This window comes from Balaenoptera borealis (genome assembly GCF_965194805.1).
Source record: "Balaenoptera borealis genome assembly, chromosome: 5".
In the NCBI taxonomy this organism is placed as follows: domain Eukaryota; kingdom Metazoa; phylum Chordata; class Mammalia; order Artiodactyla; family Balaenopteridae; genus Balaenoptera; species Balaenoptera borealis.
The window spans coordinates 135,021,010-135,044,817 of NC_138862.1; positions in this window are offsets into that span (position 1 = coordinate 135,021,010).

Sequence of the window (23,808 nt, forward strand, 5' to 3'; positions counted from 1 at the left end):
CTCTTCCTGTACCCAGGTGAAGAGTAGAGAACAGATCAAGGAAGAATCTTCCAGGTAGAGGAAATTGCATATTTGAAGGTCCAGGGGCAAGACAGGACTTGGAATATTTTTAAAATTCATAGTACACACACACACACACACATACACAATATACAGTACAATGGAAGTATATAGAGTGACTGGAAGAAAGACCAGAGATGAGGCTAGAGACTTAAGATGGAACCGGTAGGAGGATGTAGCATCATTGGGACCCTGGGACCAGTTAGGAGGTTGTTATTCTGGTCCCAGCAAGAGTGCCTTGGGTAGGATAGTGTTAATAGACTTAGGGAACAGATTCTTGAGATCAAGTTAACCCAATCTGGTAACTTGAACCTGATGTGGGAGGAGAGGCAGATTCGGGTTTGTTTGTATGTAAGTAGTGAGCGTGCTTTCAGGAATTGGGTTTGAATATATTAGGTTAGGGAAATCCCTAGTAGACATCCAAGTGAAGCTGTCAAGTAAGCAGTTGGATATGTAAATTTTGGATTCAGTCTGAACTAGGGATTGAGTTGGCATTGTGTCCGTGTTATTTACAGGCGGAGATTAGCTGAGCTTAGGAAATTAGTGTTGATGGAGAAGGCTCCTTTCTGATTACCCTGAGGACTGACAGAACAGTCATTTTATATATATGTATATGTGTGTGTATATATATATATATATATATATATATATATATATATATATAAATCTATACCTATGTATATACATACATCAATATCTATGAATAAGTGAAACTGCGAAACACTTACCTTTAAAGGGGAGATGGAAGAGAAGGAGCACAACAAAGGTGATTGTATAGCAGTGTGGAGATAATGAGGAGAAAAGAGTGCTCCAGAAATTCAGACCAATTCAGAGAATTGGAAGCTGGGCCCTGGGGCTTGGCACTTGAGGTTATTAATGATCTCAACAAGAGCAGTGCAGGGTAGTAGAGACCAGACTGTGATGGACTGAAAAATGAAGGTGGAGAGCAAAGGCAACAAGGGAGGAAGGGAAGGAGAGAGGAAAGGAGAGAGGAAGGAAGAAGGAAGAAGGAAGGGAAGGAGGAAGGGAGGAAGGGAAGGAGGGAGGGAGGGATGATGGAAGGGAGGGAGGGAAAGAGGGCAGGATGATGGAAGGGAGGGAGGGAGGAAGGGAAGATGAGTATGGTGTGTTTGGAACAGGTCATTTAGAAAGAAATATGTAATAGTCAATGACAAATTTCCCATCTAAAATGTCTATTAAGAACATAGCTGTATGACTTTAAACAAGACACTTAACCTCTACTTCATCTAGTAGTTGAGTATGAAGTACTTTAATGCACTATTAAATGCTTATAATAGTATCTAGTGCATACTAAGCACTTAAAAATGAAAATTCTTGAAATGAAATAGAAGCTATCATTATTATTCTTAGCATTATGTAACTAACACAAACACCACACTCTCATAAGACAGGAAGTGAACCTATACTTGAAATAGATTTTTTAAAAATCCCATTGGTACCAAAAAAACATAGACAAATAATGATTAGAGAAGAGCCACAGGGGTGAGAATTTATGTCCTTATTACTTGTTATTTGTCATCCTAATTACCATCAATATTGTCTAACAGGTAGCCTGATCTCTTAGGGAATCGGGGTGACTGAGTTTCTGACTGGAAGTGAAATAAATGTTCACTCCTGGGAGGTGTTATTTCTTTCCACTCCAAAGAACCAGCTGGTGCTATGAAAACAGTTAATTGGATTTAAGCTTCTAAAAGAGCTCATTTTCTTTTCATATGGGAACATTTTATTCACAAAAATCTTATTTTAGCTACTATTCATCTAGTCAATTCTTTAAGAAGAGTTTGGTACTCCACTTATTGAAGCCATTTTCTCCAGAATGAATGCAAATGATTGAATGATTTTCCTTGTTGGGAGAGAGGGGAAATGCTTTCAAGAAAGTCAGTACAGATTTTTTTTTTCTGAGCAGAAATAAATGTTACTGGTTCTGTGTACTATAGACCTTACACAGAAAAACCATAGTTATAACCTCTATCTACATTTGCTGTCCAGTACAATAGTCACAGTGGAATATGGCTAGTGCAACAAAGAAACTGAATTTTAAATTTTATTTAATAATTATTCATTTAAATTTAAAAACTAATACTCAGTTACGTTATTGGAAAACTCTTAAGTAAGTTTTGAACAACTGGAGTATCTAAATTTAATTTTTTTAACTGTGAATTTTATGTAATATAAATACAGATCAAGAATTTTTTTTTAACTAATTAATTAATTTATTTATTTATTTATGGCTGTGTTGGGTCTTCGTCTCTGTGCGAGGGCTTTCTCCAGTTGCGGCAAGTGGGGGCCACTCTTCATCGCAGTGAACGGGCCTCTCACTATCGCGGCCTCTCTTGTTGCGGAGCACAGGCTCCAGACGCGCAGGCTCAGCAATTGTGGCTCACGGGCCCAGTCGCTCCGCGACACGCGGGATCCTCCCAGACCAGGGCTCGAACCCGTGTACCCTGCATTGGTAGGCAGACTCTCAACCACTGCGCCACCACGGAAGTCCAAGAATTTTTAGTGAAATTAGCATCTGAATTAAGATGCACTGTAAGTGTAAGATACACAATGGAGTTTGAAGACTTGCTATGAAGAAAATAATGTATGATACCTCATTAATAATATTTCATATTCATTACATGTTGAAATGATAATCGTTTGAATATATGGGGTTAAATAAAATATATTATTAAAATTAATTTCACCTATCTGTTTTTGGCTTTTTTAAGATGGCTATTGGTAATATTTTAATTATAATTGTGGCTTGCATTATGTTTTTATATATACATTCCAAGCTTCATTGAAATCTATCAAAACTATTAGATAAAAAGATAAAAAATCAGGATGGCTATCATTTTATTTCAAGATAGTGAACTTTAAATTTAAGCTATTGTGCTAATTTTGAAGACATTTTTGGTAGTGACTACCTGAATCAGGCACATTTAAAATAAATTATAGTGGAATATTTGGGAATTAGTCCTAAGAAAATATCAAAATACAGAGAAAGTTTTATGTTAGATGAAATTCATGGTCCAGAAAAATATGTTAGAGTGAGTGGAAACATTTAAAAATTTCTTTTAGTGAATGAAAATGTTCCCAGTAAATCACAATATTTGAATTGAATTAACTGGGTATCTCCATGTAATACAGGGTAAAGCTTCTTTTTCTTCTAAAACTGTACCATGGCCAAATGTTTTTCTCAGGGTCACATATCCTACTGACTCTGTATTCTGTTGGTGGTTTTAGGAAAAAAGAGATCAGAAAGGCATTTGGAAATGTAATGAGTGCTTTGATTGTTAGAAGAAAGACCAGGTTAAGACTGTCAGAAACATTTGCAAATGTGTGAATGCATTCCACCCAAAGAGAGAAGAAAAAAAGTGTCACCAAGAGGATAATTTTGTGCTAATGTCGGGTGACAGCACCATGGAGTTTCCCTCTCTTTTCGTGACCAGATTTTTCATTTTTCTTGTTCCAGTTCATTCTGACAATGATGTGCAGCCTAATTACTTTTTTGGGCATGGCTTTAATTGAGGTCCTTTGTCTCTTAAACTCAACCTTACATAATTGTTTGCATTTTTTTTCCCTTTTAACCCCTTCTAATACTGCTTTATTTAGTGAATCTCTACTGACTTTGAAAGCAAAAGGTATTCATTTTCCTGTATTTTGAAATCTAAGTAACCTTGTCTAAAATCAGTTAATCAGCAAGACTTGAGGTGGGATTATAAAACTTTTATTAGCATATGCAAATCATTAATCATTTCTATATTGTAATGCATTTGACCCATATCACTTCATAAACTTGGCTATAGAGCAGAATTAAGTGATCTGGGGGACACAGTCTGAATACTGAAGAAGGATAGTTTGTCTTAATATGTCAACCTTGGAATAATTTTCAAGTGACAGGCTTACAAGTGCTGGTGCTGACATTTATACTTACTTTATATTTAAATAATGTACAGAATAATTTTTATTCACCAATTATACTCAGTATTGCTCAAGCTTAGACCATCAGTGTTTTAGAGGCTGTTTGGCTTAATGGAAAGAAAGTAGGCCTTGGAATCACAGAATACTGCGTTCTAATCCAGTCCCTGCTATGCCATGCTTTAGGACAAGTTACTTAACCTTTTTGAACTTCAGTTTCCTAAACTTTAAAATATAAGTAATATCACATATCTCATTGCATTGTTGTGAGTATTAAATTAGCTAAAGAATGAAAAACACATATACCCTACTGGCACATAATAGGTTCTCAATTAATGGTAGCGATAGCAAGCATTGGGTTACACTAGCCCAATGAGCTTGTTCCTCTACTTTAACAAGACATTCTGAAACACTTAAGAACATCCAGAGAAGAGAAACAAAAGTCCTGAAGTAGATAAGTAGGTAATTCTCAAGCAGGTTTAAGAAATGAGAGGAACTCAAATTATTTGAAATGAATGTGTGACAATTGCATGTGTTATTTCATAGCCCTCTTCAGATACATGAGGGGTGTTAGGAGGGGAAAAAAGGAGTTCACGTCTTTCCAGATACATTTTCCAGAACAATAAATTAGCTTAAAAAGCAACAAGTGATTTAGGGTCAACAAAATGACTACCATTTTAACTGTGAAATGTTAACTGTGAAATGTTTTTAACTGTGAAATGTTAGAACCAATTCTTTTTTTTTTTCTTTTTAATTGAAGTATAGTTGATTTACAACACTGTGTTAGTTTCAGGTGTACAGCAAAGTGATTCAGTTATATATATATATAATATATATGTTCTTTTTCAGATTCTTTTCCATTATAGTTTATCACAACATATTGAATATAGTTCCCTGTGCTATACAGTAGATCCTTGTGTTAGAACCAATTCTAAGAGAGATTTCAGAATTTCCTGGGTGGATATGAGCAGTTGCCTACGCAATGTCCATTTCCCTTCCCCCCTTCTTAACAGTGCCCAGATTCTCTTTTGCTTATCTAACCCTCATTCATGCAGCCTGAAAATTCTGCGGAGGGAAGCTCCTTCTTTCCCTAGTTCTAGGAGTGGATTTGCAATTGCTTTATGATAATGGACATATCCATCACCCAAGCAGTTGTGGGAGTTAACATGTCTAATCAGAGTGAAGTTTAGGACTCTTGCTTGAATTGCTGGGAAATAACCTCTTTCTTCAAGAATGGTCATTGTATACACTACAATATATAAAATATATATAATATATTTTAAAAATATCTGTGTGTGTGTATATATATATATATATATAACTGAATCACTGTACTGTACATCTGAAACTAACATGACATTGTAAATCAACTACACTTCAATTAAAAAAAATTTTTTTTTAAAAGTTCTTTGTGACGTTCATATGGGAAGCCTGGAACTGTGGCAACCATCTCAGTATTATGAGAGAAGCCAGCCTAAGAGACTAAGAGTGGAGAGAGGCCAGAAGAAACTGGGACCCTGATGACATTGCAGCGCTGACCAGTCAAACCAACAGTAGCCCCCCTGACCTTTGGACTTTGCAGGTACACAAGCCCAAATACCCTCTATTGTTCAAGTGGTTTTCTCTTACTGCAGCAAGAGGATGCCCTAAAAGTTACACGGTGGCCATCCATTCTGAAGGTTTATCTCATTTTCAAGTGTTTTTCTTCACCTCCAAATGGGCTATAAGTATCCTCAGGAGTAGCAGTTATGAGTTATTTTGGATTTCCTATCACATCTAATATCCTGCCCTTTGTGCAGTAGATCCTCTGGAAATGTTTACTGAGGATCGTGGCTGACTGGCTTATCTTCAAATCATATTGTATCCTACAAATCTCAGCAGGAGCACAGATTGGTTTTTAGCTTATCTTCAAACCCTCTTCCCACGTTGGACTCTCATGTCATTATCTTTCAGATGGAAAACGTTTCAGCAAATGAGTTTGCTACCTCTCATTTAGCTCTCTGCCCTTCCAGTGTTAGCCAGAACCTGGACTGTCTGGAAAAAAAATAAAAGGTTTTCGGGGAATTCTACTAAGACTATCACTGCAGTCACAGCTCATTTTAAGAACGTGCTAAATATCTATAGAATTAAAACTTGCAACTCCCAGAACGCTCAGAAAATTAATATTTTAATTCAACTTTATACATGGCTGGCTATTGCCATATTATGTCAGTAATAGAAAAACTGAACCATTAACTAATTCTCCTTCAAATAGCTTGTGATGTGAGCATTTGAAATATGTCTATGGTAGGAAAAATTATGTGTGGCGTATATGTGATTAGCATAGTTTATCATATGCCATGGGCTTCAAAAATCAGCGCTGGGTGAATGTAAGATCCTAATCCTGTGTGGTTCCTAATGTCCTGCTATTGCTGGATGTTTCAGTGTCCCTGTCACTACTATGTCTTCTTACCAGTCTTCTCTTAAAGCTAAAGCATGGGAAGGTTTTCTTTTTCTCCTTCCATGAAAGTTCATGACCAAAAGCTTTTGTAATTAACTTATGCACATATGTAATGATAATTTAGCTAACTCTTTTCCTTTCTCTGAAGCTACTTTGGCATAACAAAAGCTGTCTCCATTGTTTCCCAGTGAAAACAACAAACACCACTGAAATCACATTTCCATCCTTTCCCAAATGGGAGGCTCCTTTAGTTCCAGGTGGGAGTTTGTAGGACTCAGGACAGGTTACAGAAAATGTCCTGGTTTTTGAGACTCATGGTATGAATAGAATTGAAGTTCTTTGTGTTTGCATGGAATAAATAAAGAGCCAGGGCTGACAAAGTGCAGACTCATGGCCACGTTTCTGACCTTTTTAAGACTTGCAAAGATGAGAATGTTTTCTCAAATAGTGAGGATTCAAGGCCACAGAGAAAAATGAAACTATCAAATCTGACTGATTTTTTATCACAATGTCCGCAGTCCTTTTCTGAAGACACCCAACAGCCTTTGGTAAGATACTATATTAGTTCTGCTCTTAAGCGTTTTTCCTAGCTCCCCATTTGAAATAACTTGCCTGATTTTCTGGTCATGTAGCCCCTCTCCCCATACTACTTGCAGCCTCCACCCTAAATAACACTTACATAACCTTTACCATATATGAACCACTCCAGCCACTTCGCAGGTATTAACTCAATCCTCCTAATAACACTATGAAGTAGATACTATTATTAGCCCCAATTCACAGATGCGGAAACTGATGGGTTTGTCCAAGAGCATACAGCTAGCAAGTGGCAGAACCAGGATTTGAGCCCAGGAAGACTAGCTCTGGGAGTTTATACTTTAAACCACCGTGTTCCATGGTCTCACAGCTGACCTCAGCATTGAGAATCAAACTGATCAGCAAATAGGAACAATTCTAAGGCCAGATCAGCAACGTGTCAAAGCTGCAGTTTTGCCTTGGACCTCAGTTTCCATGATCAGGTCAGTATCTTGATCAGGTCAGTATCTCAATGCCACCGCTTACTTTCCCAAGCTATGGTCTTTGTCGAATATAGCTAATCCTTTGGAACTGATGTCCGGGATAAAATGCCCAGGGCCTGATGTGGGAGCTGCCTGATCCTAGCTTGCTGAGCCCTCTTTACCTCCTTACCACCTTGCAGACTCTGCCGCTTACTTCTGCCTGTGTCCCATCACCAGGCCTCTCTGTACTTGACTTGGCCCAGTCTTTGCCCAGTTTGTTAGCATCTATCTTTCCCAGAGATGGAGGACAGCTCTCCAGGATTCTTTCATGCTTATGCTGGGAAATTATTGATGTCTTTGTCTGCCTAGTTGTAAGCAGATAGGGTAGAGGGTCCCCAGAGAAAGAGAACCAGGCACAGCTTTCTCACCATAGGAAAAGCCAGTTTTGGCCTAAGCTATTTTGGGTCCTAAGCCTGGCCACGGTGCTTACCCTTGCACAGGTCTCAGTAATTAATGATCTTAAGGGAACAAAAGAACAAACAAACAACTGTTACCAGGCAAGAGAAGTAACAGTAGCAAAGATAACAAATCAGGTATAAAGGCTCCCAGTTCTATTTCAATGGTAAAACTTTGTCTGAAGCTTAACCACCAGATCAACTGGAACCTAAGGGATGATGATGTTGACATTTTCTGAGCCTCGTGACTTCAATCCACTAAAGCTTGGACTCTGTCGACCTTTGCCCCAATTTTGTGCTGAATTCTCCTCTGCTCAAGCCCCTTCATGGATATGCATGCACCCTTAGCTTAAAACTTCCCCAATTTTGCTGTTTGGGGAGGCACTGCTTTGGGAAGATCCCTGGTGTTCTCTTCACTTGCTGCAAGTAATAAATCCTTCTTTCTCCTGCTCTTTGGCTTGGTTGTGTCTTTTGGCTCAATACCCACCAAGAGGCAAACGCAGTTTTCAGGTAACATAATGAGTCTGTATTGATTATGGCCCTTTGTTATCCTCAAAACTGACCCACCAGCCTCAGTTCTGACCTTTTTTCTTGCTGAGTCTTTACCTCCTCCACCAAACTTTCCTCTCTCCACCTTTCGACCTTTCTTTGGAACCGCATCATTTTCTGTCTTCTCTCCATTTTGCTTATTTTCCCAACTCTTCATAATATCAACTAGTTTGATTTCTCCTACAAACATCCTATTTTCTCGTTGCATATTCTCTTCTAATTTTCTCTGTTTATCTCAATTTTCACATGCTCTTCTCCTATTAATAACTACCTGGTTTGGAATCACCAATTTTCTAAGATAATAGATCGTTCACCAACTTTCTGTATGCTAGAAAAACACCCATATTTTAGAGTCATATTTGTCTGATTTGCAACTTTCAGAACTTCAGTTTCCTCATCTGTGAAATAGGATAATAATACGGAGATATAGTAGGAATCACATAAGATCATGCACTGGAAAGCACTTTGAAGACTGTATGACCCTAAACAAATGTTAGGCATTATTAGTACAAAGAACACTAGAGAGTCTTTAAAATATGGAAAGAGTAAGTGATTTCCACTCTGTATCATAAACCAGCCCAAGAATTAGCCACTCTCTTCCTGTTCTCTAATCTTTATAGCCAGTGTTGATATATAGAGCAGAAAGAAGCAAGTGCATTAGGAAAACTCAGAGCTTATAACAGCTGAGAGGATTCTACACACAGGTCTCTGGAGTCTCTCAGCATCTTTGTCAAATTCCTCAGCACCCTTTCCAAGTCTCTGCTTTCTTCACTAGACTGGGAGTAAAACTTAGATTAAGCCAGAGATTGCAGACTGGTGATTTACTGGCTAACTCTGGTTTTCTGTTAGACTTTGTCTGACAGAGAACTAACCTTTTAAAAAAGCTATATGTGAATGCATTTAGATAATATCGTAGGGTGGGTTTTCCCAGAAGCAGCGTATTAGCCAAGGATTTGGGTACATGAGTGCTTCCAACAGAAACTGATGAAGGGGTCAGGAAGCAGAATAAGGCAGTAGAAGAAGCCAAGTCAGGGTGTGATTTCAGGTGACACCCCAGACTCAGCCTGATCCTACAGGGAACACTAGAGCATAACTGATGTTTTCTCCACCTAGAGGTACAGGATGTGGGCTTTTCTACAACCCACCCCATTGGCTATGGATGACCAGGAAGAGGGGAGGCCATCATCTCTAGGCACTTCTCCTGTCCTTATCAGGGATTAACCCTAAGGCCCAAGAACAAACCTCTGAAGGTCACAGAGGTGAAACACTAGTAGCAAAGCATGTAGGAGTTGGGAGATGGGCACACAGAGCTGGTAAAAGTGATCTGAGTGTTCCTGTTAGGGTGCCAGCAAGGGTCCATTGCAGATGGGCTACATGCTCTCCAGTTTGCCAAAGCCCAATACTTGTCCTTGGTAGCTGCAGCTCCAAGGTTTCTATAATGGAGGGTCTTGGGCACGGCACTGTGGTTGGAAGTGGGGTGCTGGGGTCAGGGACCCTGACTTGAGGTTATGTTTACTTAGCACTTTATACAAGATGAAAAAACATCAGTTGTTCATGTCTAAGGATGGAAAATGTAATGGAGATCATGGGAGTTGGTATTAACGTCTTCTTTTCCCAATACCCACCCTTGTCTTCACCACCATATTTGGCACTTCATTTATTTGGCCTGGCCCCGTTAGGCATTTCAGTTTGGCGACTATATAACTTGTGTGATGGAAGATTAATGGCATCATGGAAAATCAGATCTAAAAAGACTTAGAGTTTTGGGTCCCTCCCTTAACTTTACAGATTTTTAAAAGATGTTCCAAGCAGTTGTGACGTTCATAAGGTCTCAGAGTTAGTCATAGGAGAGACCATGGTAGCACCCAAGTCTCCTCTCTCCATGGGGTTGCTTAGTCTGGAAGGTGGCTTCATCCAGCGCTTCTACACATGGGTTAGTATGCTGACTCCACAGGGAGACTGAGGGGGATGAACTTATTACATTGCAGAACGCAGTGTAAACGTTTGTGTGGTTACGACCTTGAGAATTATCTTGTCCTGCTGAAACGGATGAGTTTTGAGGGGCTGCAGCTACAGGTTATTACACAGAAAATGGAGGGCATTAAACCTAACTCTCTCTATGATGCCTTTCTAATATCTCCTAAATGTGTTTTATATCCTTAACTTTTCCCACAAACTCATCTGTGAAGACCTTGCTTGATTTTAGTCCACTGCAGCTGATGACTGAGGTAGCTTAGGAAATTGGCTTATACTTCATATTTTAAAAATGTAAGTGATTCCATCATTGTAACCTTCTGAACTATTCCAAGCATTAGTTTGTTGAGGATACATCCCTAGAAACATGGAAATGCCAATTCAATGAGATAATGCCCAAACCAACATTTAGCACTTTGCTTGGCATAAAACAAAGCAGCCGATAAAGTTTTTAAGCAACAGCAAAAATATATAAAGGACCATGGACTTCTGATTTAGGTTGGAGGGCTATCTTGAGATGCTGTTCATTTAAAAATTTTCTAAGATCTCCATGGGAAGTAGGAAGCTTGACTTGGCTGCTGACTGAGACAATTCTCAAGAGGAGATCCAGGGAGGTCTGGCTGACTGGTAGATATTCTTAGAACCTGAATCCAGGACAAAGCAGATGATGATGATCTAGAAGACAAGTCTGTGAGCTGAAATATGAGGGTCCAGTTTGACTGATGGGCTGAAGCTGGAGATTGGATGGGCACAGCAGGAACCTGGGAAGGCATAGCAGGGGAGTAGAAAAAGAGAGGCAGAGAGGACTTCGATTCCAGTACTTTTGTAGCATGGTCCTGTTCTGGGGAGAGGGCTAAAAGCAGCAGGCTCTGGCCGGAAGAACTGAGGATCACACACTTTGAAAGCTTGCAAGTGAAGTGCTACCTGCAAATCCCCAGGTTATTTTAGGCAGCTAACAATTAGCTTGGCACCAAAAGCTCTCTCATTTATCTATCTTCACCGTTGACATCTTATGGACATTTGATTCACATCAAACTCTTTGACAAATGATGCTGGGTATGATTTATTTGGCTCTTAAACAATACAAGTGCAACAAAACCAGATGCATGGTCTCCCTCCCTTCCCCTTTCAGAAGGCACTATCATTTCAGCTACAGGGACAAGCAGAAGATTCCACACTATGAGAGCTGCCACCAGCATCCCAGGTCTTTCCTTCTGTTCTGTTAGCCACCCTCCTCCTTCTGTGTGTGGTGCAGGTGTTTCTGAGTTTCAGGCACATGATGGGCTGAACTGGCATGAGGATTGGGTGGTTTAAGCCTTCCTTTTTTTAAATCTCCTACTGTCCTCAAGTCCATTCTCTACGTCTGCGTCTTTATTCCTGTCCTGCCCCTAGGTTCATCAGAACCTTTTTTTTTTTTTAGATTCCATATATAAGTGTTAACATACGGTATTTGTTTTTCTCTTTTTTATAACATCTTTATTGGAGTATAATTGCTTTACAATGGTGTGTTAGTTTCTGCTTTATAACAAAGTGAATCAGCTATACAAATACATATATCCCCATATCTCATCCCTCTTGCATCTCCCTCCCTATCCCACGGCCACCCCTCTAGGTTGTCACAAAGCACGGAGCTTATCTCCCTGTGCTATGTGACTGCTTCCTACTAGCTATTGATTTTACATTTGGTAGTGTATATATGTACACGCCATTCTCTCACTCTGTCCCAGCTTACCTTTCCCCCTCCCTGTGTCCTCACATCCATTCTCTAGTAGGTCTGCGTATTTATTACTGTCCTGCCCCTAGGTTCTTCATGACCATTCTTTTTTTTTTTTAGATTCCATATATATGTGTTAGCATACGGTATTTGTTTTTCTCTTTCTGACTTACTTCACTCTGCATGACAGACTCTAGGTCCATCCACCTCACTACAAATAACTCAATTTTGTTTCTTTTTATGGCTGAGTAATATTCCATTGTATATATATGCCACATCTTTATCCATTCATCTGTTGATGGACACTTAGGTTGCTTCTATGTCTTGGCTATTGTAAACAGAGCTGCAATGAACATTGTGGTATGTGACTCTTTTTGAATTATGGCTTCTCAGGGTATATGCCCAGTAGTGGGATTGCTGGGTCATATGGTAGTTCTATTTTTGGTTTTTTAAGGAACCTCCATACTGTTCTCCATAGTGGCTGTATCAATTTACATTCCCACCAACAGTGCAAGAGGGTTCCCTTTTGTCCACACCCTCTCCAGCATTTATTGTTTGTAGATTTTTTGATGATGGCTAATATCCTACTTTAAAAAAAATTTATTTTATTGAAGTATAGTTGATTTACAATGTTGTGTTAATTTCTGCTGTACAGCAAAGTGATTCAGTTATGCATACACACACACACACACACATCCTTTTTCATATTCTTTTCCATTATGGTTTATCACAGGATATTGAACATAGCTCCCTGTGCTATACAGTAAGACCTTGTTGTTTATCCATTCTCTATGTAATAGTTTGCATCTGCTAATCCCAAACTCCCAATCTATCCCTCCCCTACTCCTCTTCCCCCTTGGCAACCACAAGTCTGTTCTCTATGTCTCTGAGTCTGTTTCTGTTTCATAGATAAGTTCATTTGTGTCATATTTTAAATTCCACATATAAGTCATATCATATGATATTTGTCTTTCTCTGTCTGACTTACTTCACTTAGTATGATCATCTATCTCTAGGTCCATCCATGTTGCCACAAATGCAAGCCTTCTTTTTTTGCCTGATAGATCATTCAATTGTCCTAAGACCATCAGACCAGGCCAAGCAGGTAGAGGCAAATTTCATCTATGAGAGGCACAACTTTATAGGGAAAGAAGGTGAAGAGTCAATTTCTTCCTCCCCTGGATGAAGGGGTGATGGGAAGGAATGCTTCCTTTTGGCAGCTCCCTGTGTGAGGTACAGACAGACCACTTTCTTTTTGTTAACAGGCCTGTTATACCAAGTACAGATAGATATCCCAAACACAGACATTCTCTTGGAAGACTGGGAAAACAGCCCATTCTGGGGAAGGAAAGTTTTTTTCAATTAGCAAAAAATATTGTCCAGCCCTTGGAGTCAGTGGGCCCCACTAACTGTGTATGGAAGTGCATTTGATTTCTGTTCTGCTCTGTTCCTATACCCACCAAAATAATAGAGGAGCTGTATTATTAGTCTTTAATGACTAATTTCCTTTTATGACATAGAACTCTGGATTAAATTCATTTGGTTCAGCAGTGGGGAGCTATTTTAATTCTTCTTTGCATCTGCAACACCTTAAATGCAAAAAAAATGTTCCATAAATGCTACTTATGATGTTAATTAGTAAGGGAGACTGACTTGGGTCTTCTTCAGTAATCATGCCTCTTATTTTACCAGTGCATCTCTTTCTGGAGAGCATTGGCTCTAGATTGAATTGCAAAATAGATTGAGATGTCCCAAGCCGTCTTGGCTCTCTGTCCTTGCTGTCTCCCAGCATCACTGGCAGAGGGGCCTTTTCCCTCAGACACTGGTGGTCTATTCCTCTCCAGTAAAACCTGCTCTTGGTTATGTGTAGCAGAATTCATAAGAGCTTAAAGAGGTACCCTTCCCAAGCCTGTGGTTAGCACAGAGGATCCCAACTAAGATTCCCATGGAGCAGACAGATGACTTAAATGAGGAGATGGGGTGGATAGCTCCTCCTCAGCTCCAGTCAAATGTGACAGGAAGGGGATGCTGACCCAGTATTGCCAGGTCTTTCTGTTTTTCAAGAGAGGCTGAAAAGCTCAATTTTATGTGAAATCTCCAAATTTTAAAAGTGATATATATATATATATATATATATATATATATATATATAAATAAATTAAAAAATTTTAAATTTAGGTCAATTAGACTATACACACACAAACCCACTCCTAGCTATCAACCTAAGAGAAATGAGTGGACATATCCATTAAAAATCCTATACAAGAATGTTCAAAGCATCTTTATTTGTAAAAGCCAAACAGGAGAAACAAGCCAAATGCCCCTTGTTGAATGCTGGCTCCTAAATTAGCACCAAAATCACCCACTGATGAGACAAAACTGAGTCAAGAGCTACCTTGATAACATCTTTATACTGCCTCAGAGCGGGAAGGGTGAAGTCTAGATATTTATTGAAATTTTGAAGTCTGCTTTAAGGTGAGTCTTTAAATGTAAGGGAGTGGGTCGTGGTTAGGACCTGGGAAGGGTAATGATAATAGTTTAGGATTGATGGACACAGCCAGGCAAGACAAGGGTTTAAAGGGACTAGGAGTGTAAATTATTGTTTGATGAGTTTCTTTCAGGAAGTTCCCAGAATGAGTAAAAAAGTGGTTTGCAACCTTTATCTTCCTGGACAAGAGTTTCCTAAAATAGTAAAATTATACGGATGAAGTTAGTGGAATAGTTAAGTCGTGTTAATGTAGACGTTGATGTAGCTGAACGTAGATGGTTTGGGTTCTCATCTTCAACAAGAGAATGGATAAATTGTGGTATATTTATAAAATGAATACTACTCAGCAATAAAAAGCGAATAAATGATTACATACAATAATATGCATGAACTTTACAGGCAAAATGATGAGTGAAAGAAGGCAGATGAAGAAGAGAATATACTGTGTGGTATGTTCAAGAGCATACTAAAAGTTCAAGAACAGGCTAAGCTATAGAGATAGGTACCAGAAACCTGGCCCCTGTGAGGGGAGGAGCAGGTGATAGTCACGGTATTGCCACGAAATGTTTCTTATGGGGCGTTGGAAATATTCTATGTCTGGGTGGTGATAACATGGAGATTCATTGAGCTCTATACCTAAGATTAGTATACTTTTTCATTTAATATATATATATCTCTTAACCTCAATTTAAAAACATATGAACACATTCAAAGAAAAAGATATGTAGTATATACATTAAAATAGTTGTCCATGGAGGGGGGTAGGAAAGGAATGGGAGTGAAGTATGAGGATAAAAGGAAATTATGGAAACAAAAAAGGGACCTTGCAAGAATCAAAGATGACAATGCATCATGAACTACAACAGTGTAATGATTCACTCAACTGTCTCCTCTTGAGATCCAAAATTATGTACATTTAAAAGATACTTTTTAAGAAAAAGTAAAATCAACTCTGTACATGTGTTAAATACTTTGTCCATTTGTCCTCGTTAATGAGGTACCCAGTAAGACATTACAAGCAGTTCAAGGGACAATTTAAACTGCAGAGGTTAAAGGGAATAAAGAACTCTACAATGAATTTCCAAGTAGATGCAAAACAGATCTATCCACAAAATGGATCTATCTATTCATCTATGTATAATTAATACATTTCACTGGATACAATTATTTTGTGTTTCTCTGGGCAAGAATCATTTATATTATCAGTTTTCTACTAACAGAATTATTTAAAAAAAGAAACAAAGATAGTGAAAGGAAGAGTTAACCTGGATGGGTGAGCTACAGAGGATACTACCATTTAGTATTTTAAACTTTTTCTGAGTATATATACATATATATCCATAAAAAAATACACACACACACATAAATTTAACACTAGAAAGTCTGAATAAAACATATATACAGGTCTGTTTTAGCTCATGAACCTTGAGTTTTCAAGTGCTGATTTAGAATGTTAAAGGAACCTTAAAGATCATCTATTTAAAAAATGCCTCAAGCTACAGGAATGGCACTTTCTTGTAGATTCTTGGCCACCAGTCAGCAGGATGGATACATTTTAAGAGACAGCCTGTTCTTCCAAATGTCTAGAAATCACCCCATCTCAGCCACCTCTCTTCCTGCTGGTGTGGTTGGCCCTGATTCTGGAATCTGGTTTCATCGCGTAGTTAAAAAAAAAAAAATCTCATATGAGAGGTGCTTGTGCAGATTTCTGATAGCATATCAAGATGCTGTTTTCATGGTTGTTTGTCTTGCTAGGTTTCTGTCTCAGGCGGCGGGAGAAGGTGCAGCCCAATTCTTGATCACGAGCCAGAAGGAAAGGCAGAGTGCACTCAATTTCACGAAAGGAACAAAGCTCATTTATAGCACAGCACTGCGCACGATAGAATTTCATGAGTCAGTCGAAAAGGATAATTAAACAGTGTAGGTCAAGGACTAGACACAACCATTCAACCTCCTGCAAATTCATTAGGCAAAATATTGGGCTTAAAGCTGCGATATTTAATCGTTGGTGCTTTTTTTAAAAAAAATTATTGATTTATTTATTTTTGCTCTGTTGGGTCTTCGTTTCTGTGCGAGGGCTTTCTCTGGTTGCGGCGAGCGGAGGCCACCCTTCATCGCCGTGCGCGGGCCTCTCACTATCGCGGCCTCTCTTGTTGCGGAGAGCAGGCTCCAGGCGCGCAGGCTCAGTAGTTGTGGCTCACGGGCCCAGTTGCTCCGCGGCATGCGGTATCTTCCCAGACCAGGGCTCGAATCCGTGTCCCCTGCGTTGGCAGGCAGATTCTCAACCACTGCGCCACCCGGGAAGCCCCATTGGTGCCTTTTTAAACTTGCTTTATTGCTGCTAAACAATGTTGAGAAAATAATAAAAGCTAAATCCTCAGCAACATTACTTTGTCAAAAAATTACCTTCAAAACATAGTAATGATGTTCCTTTTCTCTCACTGCGTGAATTCCCTAATCTTCTGCTTTGTTCCTGTGGTTTCTTCTCTCTGGGTTGCCTTCTCTCTTCTCAAAATTCTTCTTCCAGGAAGCCCTCTCTGGGGATTGCAGCATGCTAATTTTTCCCCATCCCAAATCCTGAATCCTTTTAGCATTTTTAATACATAATTTCTTCTGGCACTTTTAAAAAATATTGACTTTACTGAACTGTGATTCATGTATCATAAAATGCACCCATACTGAATGTAAGTTTGATGGGTTTTGACAAATGTATACAACGCTATAACCACCACAACAATTGAGATAGAGAATATTTCCATCACGTCAAAAAGTTCCCTCATAATCTGTTTTCTGTCACTATAGATTAGTTTTTCCTGTTTCCGAGTTTCACATAAATGGAATCATGCAGTATATGCTTCTGGTGTCCAGTTTATTTGGCTCAGCATAATGTTCTTGAGATTAATCTATGTTGTTGTGTGTGTCAGTATTTTCTTCCTTTTGATGGCTGAGTCGTATTCCATTGTACAAATATACCGCAATTAGTTGGTCCATTCACCTGTTGTTGGAGATTTGAGCTGTTACCATTTTTTTGCTACTATAAATAAAGCTAATACGAACATTTTTGTGGACATATATTTTCATTTCTCTTTGGTATATACACACGTACACAGATACATACATATGATTGTATGGTAAATGTATGTTTAATTTTATAAGAAAACTGCTGAAAAAAAGTGGTCATGCCATTTTCAGTCCCACCAGCTTCGTACTAGATATTCTGTTCTTCCACATCCTCAACAACACTTGGTATTGTCAGATTTTTAATTTTTTGTTACTCTAGTGGCCAAGTAGTGATATCTTATTGTGGTCTTAATTTGCATTTGCCTGAATGCTGATGACGGTGGGTGTGTTTTCAAATGCATATACCTTCCTTTGTGAAGCTCTAGCACTGTTATGCTTTGCAGCTCAAGGCCTTATGTTTTATTTCTTAAACACTTCCAGCTGGTTCCTCCTCACTCTCACTACCTTGCAGTGCATTTGCTTTGAAGTTCTTTCCCCAGATTGTCACGCACTGGCTCCTTCTCATCAGTGAGATCATGAATATCACCTCCTCAGAGAAGCTTTCAGTTACTCTTCAGCACCTTACCCTGTCTGGTTGCCTTCATAACACTTTTATAACTGTCTGAAATTATCTTATTTATGTATTGATATTTGCTTATCTTCTTATCATCTATCTCCACTGGAATACAGACTCCACAAGAGTGGGTCTTTTGTTTGTTTGGTTCATGGTTAATAAGGACAATTAAACAGTACAGATCAAGGGCTAGACACAACCATTCGACCTCCTGAAAACCACTAGTCAAAAGCCTAGGAAATATTATTTAAAAGCTGCATATTAAATTGTTGGTACATATTTAAAAGAGCTTTATTGCTGCTACTAGTAAAGTGCATGGAACACTGTAGCTTCTCAGTGGGTATTTGCTGAACAAACAGCGGTGTAGATTTCACAAAGCGTTCTCGAGGAGTCTCACTTCCATCATTCATTTATTCAATGCACATTTACTGAAAACTGTGGAAATATGCCAGGCATTGTGAGGATATAAGAAGAATAGGGATTTCCCTGGTGGCTCAGTGGTTAAGAATCTACCTACCAGTGGTTGAGAATCTGCCTGCTAATGCAGGGGACACGAGTTCGAGCCCTGGTCTGGGAAGATCCCACATGCCGTGGAGCAACTAGGCCCGTGAGCCACAACTACTGAGCTTGCGCGTCTGGAGCCTGTGCTCCGCAACAAGAGAGGCCGCGATAGTGAGAGGCCCGCGCACCGCGATGAAGAGCGGGCCCCGCTTGCTGCAACTGGAGAAAGCCCTCGCACAGAAATGAAGACCCAACACAGCCAAAAATAAATTAATTAATTAAAAAAAAAAAAAAAAAAGAATCTACCTGCCAATGCAGGGGACGCGTGTTTGAGCCCTGGTCTGGAAGACCCCATATGCCGCGGAGCAACTAAGCCCATGCGTCACAACTACTGAGCCTGCGCTCTAGAGCCCAAGAGCCACAACTACTGAGCCCTCGCACTGCAACTACTGAAGCCCACATGCCTAGAGCCCATGCTCTGCAACAAGAGAAGCCACCACAGTGAGAAGCCTGCACACTGCAACGAAGAGTAGCCCTCACTTGCTGCAACTAGAGAAAGCCCGCTTGCAGCAACGAAGACCCGCTGCAGCCAAAAATAAATAAATAAATAAATAAATAAATTTTTTAAAAAAAGAATAATTATTCCTACTCATAAGTTGCTTATGATCTTTTTTTAATGCACTTTTATTGCAAAATTAATACACGTTAATGATAGAAAGTTAAACAGTACGGAAGAGAAAGTCATGGCTTCTCCAAGACCTAAATTTCTCAGTGATAACTATTATTAGTAGTTTCTTTTGTATCCTTCCAGAATTTAGACAATCATACACACACACAAAAATGGCATCATAGAAAACATACACTTTTAAGTTGCTTATGGTCTTATGGTAGAGACTAGGATTGCCAGATTTAGTAAATAAAAATACAGGGAGCCCAGTTAAATTTGAATTTCAGATAAACAACAAATAAACATTTTTAGTGTGAGTGTGTCCCAACTATTGCATGGATATACTTCTACTAAACATTTATTTGCTTATCTAAAAGTCACATTTAATTGGGCACCCTGTGTCTTATTTGTTACAACATGGTGCTGTATCTGCAGTCACGGAAGCCAAGGCACAGGTTGAGGGACCACAGAGGAGAGACTGACTGAGTCTATCAGGCAGGAATCAGGAAAAGCTTACAAAACAGACATTTGCACTGGGACCCAATGTATGCATAGGAGTTTGACAGTTGGAATTGGAGAAAAATGGCAGGAAAGGAGATATACAAAGGACAGAGTTGTGGAAAGATTTGGGTGGGTTTGGAAAATCGGATGACCTTTAGTGTCATGGAGGCTTTAGTGCCCAAGAAGTCTGTGGGTATAAAATAGCTGGAGCAGGAAGAAGCAAGACCACAGGCAGGGTCAGACAATGAAGGATCCTGCACACAAGCTACCAAGAGGAGTTTTTACTCTCTAGACCAACATTTGCCAGCCTCTTCCTACTTCTACCCTTAAAAAAGGAACTCTGGAACCCCTTTCACAGAAATGTATAATATTGCAGATCCTTTTTGGATTTATTTTTAAAATCATTTTTATGGTATATTATAAGTGAGTGAATGAAAGCAAAAATATATAACTATTGTGTTATAAAGTTTATTTTAAATACACTCCTTAATATCAGTAATATACAAAGATGACTATCTCCCAATTAAAAATAAATGCATGCTGTTTAGTTTACTTTTAACTCTGTAATAAGTGTAATTTATCAACTAATAAATTAGGATATTGAGACAGGCTGGGACTTAGGACACTTTACTGCAGTGCTGCAATGCTGCACCTGGACAAACATCTCCCTGAGAAGCAAAATACAAAGAAACTATAAGGGACTAAAAATAACTGCATGCATGCCCAGTTGGGGCAAATTCTGGACAAAAGATACAAAAGACTAAAAAAGCCCAACTGCTACTTCTGAGAAGCTGGGAGCAAAAACAGGGTGTTGGGAGCAAAAGCAGGGTACTGCACATGCCCCCTGCACTCAACACTGCCAAAGGGGTGGGCAAACCACCTAAGCCACACCTCCTGCCCGGCCCCTGGACACACCCCTACCCTCACCCCATATAAGGAACCAGCTCGCCCTGCTCCCCCCTGCTGCAGCAGGGGCCCCAGTAAAGCCTTGCCTGAATTTCTTGTCTGGCCTCTGATCGATTCCTATTGTTTGGGGAAGGTCAAGAACCCTGGTTGGTATCAATATGACTTATTATACTGTGTTTGTCTTTGATGCCAAGTATACACTAAAATGTTGAAGTGGAATTTAATTTTGTTCTATGGCATCAAAACGATTTGAAATTCTTTTCATGACCTGATGCTTGGAATTCTTGCATTTTTGCAGTTTAAAATATCAACAGGTTTGTATTTATCTTTTTATGTTTGACTTTTTAAATGACATGATAAAAGGACTTCCCTGGTGGTGCAGTGGTGAAGAATCCACCTGCCAATGCAGGGGACACGGGTTCGAGCCCTGGTCGGGAAGATCCCACATGCCGTGGAGCAACTAAGCCCATGTGCCACAACTACTAAGCCTGAGCTCTAGAGCCCACGAGCCACAACTACTGAGCCCGCGTGCCACAACTACTGAGCCTGCGTGCCTAGAGCCTGTGCTCCGCAACAAGAGAAGCCACTGCAATGAGAAGCCCGCGCACCACAGCGAAGATTAGCCCCTGCTCTCCACAGCTAGAGAAAGCCCGTGCGCAGCAACTAAGACCCAACACAGTCAAAAGTAAGTAAATAAAATAAATAAATGACAAAAAAAGTAAATGACATGATAAGAGACAAGGTTTCAGACTTCTCTTGGTAAATAACACACATAAATGCTGTTTATATCTAGCAAATTAAAAGCCAAACGAATATAATTGCCACTATATTCCCTCTTTATAATACTGTTTTTGTAATTCCTTGATGTGATGTCAAAGCTTTTGGTAAGAATTATACAATTTACAGATCTACTGAAGTTCCACTTGAGGCAAATTTGTAGCAGTATTATTTTTTCTCCCTCATCTTGTTATATTTCGATACTTATGTTCTATAGGCTTTCTGTCTTTAAGCAATGGTCCTTACAGCTTGATGAATTATTATAGGGCAAACATCCTTGAAACCACCATTCATGTCAGAAGACAGAATTTCTAACATATGTCCTGTTCAATTTCAGCTCATCCTTACCCCGAGAGTAAGCACTACCTTGACTTTATGATATTTACTTCTTCATTTTTGTAGATGGTTTCATAGCCCAAGGGTGCTGAACTAAACTCTTTAATTTAGTTTTGCCTGCTTTTTTTTTAAAGTTTGTCTTTGAGACTCCTAACTTACAGGTTTCCTCTTCACCTTTCATTTTCCCCTTGTAATTATTTGTTATAGAAACATGCTGATTTCTCCTGTAGTTTCCCACAGCCTGAATTTTCTGGTTATATTCGCCTTCTAACATGTTCCTCTGCCCTCTGTGTCCCTGTACATTGGTGTTGGATCTTGAGGCTTAGATTCTGATTTGATTGTTTTGGCAAGACTGTTTTACAGGTAGTATGATTTCATCAGGAAACACATATGTCTGATTGTCCCTTTTTTGTGCCCAGAGCAGCTATGGATGTCTAATGCCCAGATAATTTAACTCTTTAGGGCTTGCAAAATAACAATATTCCCATTCTCACTTTCCTTCCTCATTTATTTGTTGCAAATCATTTGTAAAAAGAAACTTTGCCATATCTATTATTTATGTGGCAACATAGTTCACACAGGAAAGGCAGGATAAATAATTCTTTCCTTTTAATTACCAATTTTCAAATGAATAGCACTTCCACGGTGACCAACTACCTGTGTGTGTGTGTGTGTGCATGTGCAGTAATGAACTTATGGATTTAAATATATTTGATGTGTTTAGACCTCTGCCAACTAAAGAATGTCCCTCACCATGTGGTTCTACAAGGATTAAGTCATTAGTCACTGCAGTCACTGACCTTTAACACACCCTGAAAGGAGTTCAGGGTGGAGATCAGGAAGGAGACACTCTGTGCTCTGGGAAAACTGGCAGAACAGGCCTTCAGATAGTGACATATTTTCAGGAGAAAATGTTATGAACCCAATTTCTTTCATCTTCCCATATTTAGAAAAGTACTAAAACCATTCACTAAGATATCTGCTCCTCGTGACTAGCAGAAACTTTCTACTGAGATGTGTGCTTGGCTGCACGTACCCACTTAGTCTAAATCAAAAATATGCTGACCTCCTTCCTTACCTCTTCTGAGTGGTCCTTCAGAGCTCTCTGAGAGGCTGTCTCCCAGGCTATAGTCCTCAGTATGTCCCCACATAAAACTGAAACTCACAGCTCTCATGTTGTGAGTTTTTATTTTAGTTGACACACCTCTTACAGATACTACCTTTATACATACGAAAATTGTCCCATCTTTGGGACAACTCTTCAAGTTGGCTCCCAAGTCCTCAAAAGATATATTTTAAAAATCTTTAAACAACAAGAATCTGGATGTAAGAAAAGACCACAAAGGAAATAAGAATTTTGCACCAGGGACTTCCCTGGTGGCACAGTGGTTAAGAATCCACCTGCCAATGCAGGGGACACAGGTTTGAGCCCTGGTCCGGGAGGATCCCACATGCTGCGGAGCAACTAAGCCCATGCGCCACAACTACTGAGCCTGCGCTCTAGAGCCTGTGAGCCACAACTATTGAAGCCCACGTGCCACAACTACTGAAGCCTGAGCGCCTAGAGACCATGCTCCACAACAGGGGAAGCCACCGCAATGAGAAGCCCGCACACTACAACGAAGAGTATCCCCCGCTCTCCGCAACTAGAGAAAGCCCGCGTGCAGCAACGAAGACCCAACACAGCCAAAAATAAATAAATAAATATATAATTAAAAAAAAAAAAAAAGAATTTTGCACCGAAAAGATTTGGTTTGGCTCAATTAAGGAATTTTGTTTTATAATCTATGCCTCCATATTTTTATTGGTAACTGAATATTATTTAGTATTGTCAGTTTCTTGCCGGTGTGGGTGGCAACATTTATCAAAGACAAGTGACATTAGAATGTGAGTCACAGAAATTCTACCTGACTTTAAGAGAAATTAGAAGGCTGTTTGACAGAT